At 39.6% G+C, this 4,520-nt stretch overlaps 1 non-coding gene across 1 annotated transcript; it reads right to left on the bottom strand.

Moving 5' to 3' along the window:
* Positions 1-724: 724 nt before the first annotated feature.
* Positions 725-797, bottom strand: Trnav-aac. The gene has a single exon. It is a non-coding gene; the product is annotated as a tRNA-Val (tRNA).
* Positions 798-4,520: the final 3,723 nt, after the last annotated feature.

The following is a 4,520-nucleotide window of genomic DNA, read 5'->3' as shown; positions in this document are numbered from 1 at the left end:
TTATCATAAACTTTAATATTAGAAAAAAAATCGAAAGAATTATTAACTTCAAAAACAATGTCAGTAACGCAAAGGTGAGTTTTTACTGCTCAGAGTCAGTAATCTATATTTCAAACAGTGATTCAGGTGTACTAAATATAAGCATTAAAAACTGAATGAAATTTAGAGTGCCAGTATATAGTAACTATAGTTGATCTATATCTATATAGCTATAGTTACTATATAACTAGAGCTATATAGTTACGTTCAAGAGCCTCAAAAAGACACAAGGAAATTTTTTTGTCATTGATCAGCGTTTCAAGATTTTGGGGTTAGGTATTTATTTCTCTTTATGCGTTCAATTTGTTAATATTTGTTTCAAAAGCTGTATCGTCTCGTATCCCGATGGTATCTTCAGGTAGAAATTAAAACTGTGTAAAATGGAAAGTGGATTTTGTTAGCAAATATAGAGCCAATTTAATTAGGATATTATTCCGTTATACTGAAAACAAAATATCCTTGATATTAAAATAAAAATTGATTTGTGAAATGTGCAAGTTTTTTTTAATTCTACCCGTAATATACTAGTGAACTGCTATCACAATGGTAGGGGTTTGATAGAGGGTAAATGGAAGCGTAAAAGTAACTGTATAAAATGGAAATAAATGCTGCTATAGAAGAGAGTAATAAGTGTAGCTAATTTCTTGAAAGAAAAAATTGAAAGTCAATGCTAAAAAAAAATAGATGTTTCCGCCAGGGATCGAACCTGGGACCTTCCGCGTGTTAGGCGGATGTGATAACCACTACACCACGGAGACACATACTGACAATTGGAAAATCAACAAATCCATTTTTGAGGCTGACTCCGTTACGAGCGAAGTATTAGAAGAATCATGACGAGCGACGTGACGGATTAAAGGATTTGCATCCCATGTATTTTATAATTTTAATGTAGCTATCTATCGCGCTTAAAGAAGTGTTAACTTCAAGAAGGGACTCTCTTGGGTTTAAGAGCGCGAAGAGTACTTACGAGACGCGCTATGACAGTCAGGTCATTTTGGCAATTCGACGAATTCAGCGTAATAAGTAGTTATTTAGTTGGTAGATTGGTATATGAAGGAGACCACCGAAAACTCAGATCATTTGCACCATAGGGAAGGTCAGAGAAGACCTCGGCTTAACGATCAATCCGACGGACGAGAGTGCTGCACTTGTACCCTCCACACGAGACACAAGAAGGGATCGGTTAATGTTTGATAAATATTCGTCTCCGCCCGGAGAGTTTAACTTTCGCATTTATTGGCACCGCTTCCCTCGAAAGTGGACCATCGTTATTTGCCTAAATTCAGGTCACTGTAATCATTTATAAAAATCTTGGGTTGTCTATAATTGTATGGCTGATAGCAGTGGTGCCGACTCCATGGGGCCTGAGGGGGCCCGAGCCCCCTCAAAAATTCTTTATGAGTGTGAAGAAAAAATGTGTCAGGCTTGCCGATATTCCGCGGAGTGTCCAGATATCGATATTCGAGTTATCAGGGCTCTAATGTTCATCTTATGACTCTTTTAAAATGCTTAAAAAACTTATAACTCACTACTTATAAAATTTCCCAGGGCAAGATCCCCGGTTTGGGCCCACCCAATATTTTTTGCAAGTCGGCGTCCCTGGCTGATAGAGAAGATAGCTTTGAACGTAGGTTTTCGCAGCGAGGGGCATCGTTGCAATTGATGATGCTCCTGATATAGAAGATAGTGAATTGGCAAGCGACTTCTTCAGGGCCTTACAGGATTCACAATGCATGATCTTTTACTCATCGATCGCGTCTTTTCCGTACAGCAACCTCATACATGTAATGCTTATCCGGAGAACAATATATGTTAAGATCTCTCGGGCTTGACACCGGGAGAGATTCTACATGCCTTATTCCGACTCTTAGACCAGCCAGTCATCATATGGGATTCATATCAACTTCAGGGTCGAAGGGTTGAATTCCCTGATGACGGGTTGGTTGCTAGTTGATACGTTAGATGTATACATGGAGAATATAACCCGCTGTGAAATCCCAAGATATCTTTACTTGCAACATCACATAAATACTGGCCCCACTTCCCAGCCCTCAAGGTACATGTGAAGTATAAAATCGTTTCAGGGTTGACGTGGAATAAATGGGATATACCCATGATAAAATATAAGCAATAAATGGTAATTTCAAGGTGAAAATGGCAAGAAGTGTCGAAATCACAGTCGGAAGTGAATTTATATATATTAAAGTGCGCAAATTACCATTGGTTGTTCATATTTTATTATGGATACATGTAAAGGATTTGAGGATTCTACATCTATATAATACACTGCGAGCCACCTCTAGGGTTTTTAGCAGGGGTGCAACCGCAACATGCATACTGCACGGTCAAAAAATATTACGCATAGTAACAAAATATACATGCACATTCATGAAAAGGCAAACCTTGCCTATGGTTAGTAATCTTTGTAAGATTAGAACAATGGAAAAATAAAAATGCAATGAGTTTATCTACCGAGTGACGACATTAATTCTATTCATCGAGACACCGTTGCTATCCCTGAACATGATAGATTATCGAAAGGATTATGGTAGATTGATGGCGATGCTGTATTTTAATGCTGTTCCTGGATTGAAAACACAGCTTAATCGTCCCGACCTCACCACATCGCGACTTCTCTGGAGGAGATGTCGCGCGCGTCCAAGTGCGAAGCGATTCGAATCGCCACCGAAGGTGTGCCCCGACATGTCTCGACAGCGACCAGTCAGTCAGTCCCTCTTTCGTCGTCCGATGGAACGGGTTCTCAAAGCGGGCAAAAAGAGCACACGCAACCACTTGATGAGAGAGTTTAAGTGCACCTCGGCGACAACACAGGCAAAAAAACACTCGTCGTGCGCCAAGGAAAGGAATCGTAGGGTGGCCGGTGACATATGCTGCCCCCCGTATACTCTTTCCCCGCTTCACCATAGGTACTTCCATCTGAAGGAAGCGAACGCAGTCCCCAAGCCTCTAAAATCTGCCCAGAAAGCAGAAGGTCAGTGGTTCGATTCCCAGTTCAGGTGAAATTTTTCCGTGTGTTTTCGGCCTGCATTCCATTTCCACGCCACACTGTGTCATCGTCCTGTATTTATGTTTCTGTCTCTTTGTTTCAATTTCTACCTGTTATTATGATTGTATGTTCGCCTGTGGCGACTTGTGTGTATGTGAGTTTGGAATATATATACTTTTTAAGCAACAAAAATGGAAAAATCAACAATGTTGAGTTAACTTAGTGAAAAAATTAAACATAAATTAATACCGTATAAATTAATACCTTCATACAATACAATATAAATTAACGGAGTACAATTGAATAAAAATTGATTCAATATGCAAAATTATAAATTAAGTAAAGTTAAAAGTAGTTTCATTGTTAAAGAATAAAGTATAAAAAATAAATATGGGATATTTTAAACAAAAAAATCATCTGCATGCTTTTTAAAGTTAACAATAGAAGGTGTGGTCGGAAAAGTGCGAAACAGGACCTTTCGTTTACTTTCTCATCCGAAAATCTTCCCACGATACGCTTGACCAATCCTAATTTCTTCGGCGAAAGTATATTTGATTATTTGAGGTAGAGCTCAACGCGGAGTAAGCCAGAGGCGTATGGAATCGGTCCATTAAGGATATGTGGAACTGTACCTATCCCTAAGCCATTTTTCAGATCGAAAATAATTATTTTCGGAGTGACCGGAGGCATTTCTTGGGGCTAAATTAGTATACAAGCGTTCTACCCACTAGACCGCTATTCCCACATCCTCCTCTTCCTTATTCAACTCGATTCAAACACTTCCGCCACCTCCACTGCCTTCAGGTGGTTGCAGTCAAGTTTTGACGTAATAGTCATGTTCCCTAGTTCTCATCATTTTTTTCCATAGATTAGTCATTCCTGAAATGAAATAGTTGCCATATTTGGGCGAAAATATCTTTGTTGTAACAACTGCAGAACTTCGTATGATGAAAATTTTTAAAAATAAGTGCGAGTATCCGAGGGGGAAAAAAGTTACCGAGTATAACATCTATTCCACACGAAAAGGTCACGTAAGTGGGTATCCACGCTGAAATCTCGTGAAATGAAATGAACTCTGTAGAGACAATCGGGTGAGTCAACGCGATCAACGGGTTCTCGGACAATGCATGGGGAGCACAAAAGAAGGCCTTAATCATTTTAAATCCACCGTTTATTTGTGGGAGGGGTGCACATTAGCGCCAGTGCGCGTTCGGGAGACCCGCCTACTCACTCCTTTCAGAGGTTACGGCGGTCTCTTTCAAGGGACAGCAGGGAAAAAGAAGGGGAAGATGAGGCAAGAACAAAGAGCCTCATCTGAGATGGAAAGGAGATGAGAGTAGAAAGAGGTTTAAGGAAACATTTAGAACTAAAACACTATAGTAAGCACTTACAAAGCACTATATTACAGAGACCACAAGGCCCTTGAGTCAAAGGAAAATGGGGCGAAACTTTTGTAAATTAACGAAAATTC

Source organism: Ischnura elegans, chromosome 4 (genome assembly GCF_921293095.1).
Source record: "Ischnura elegans chromosome 4, ioIscEleg1.1, whole genome shotgun sequence".
In the NCBI taxonomy this organism is placed as follows: domain Eukaryota; kingdom Metazoa; phylum Arthropoda; class Insecta; order Odonata; family Coenagrionidae; genus Ischnura; species Ischnura elegans.
This window is presented reverse-complemented; position numbering and strand designations above follow the sequence as displayed.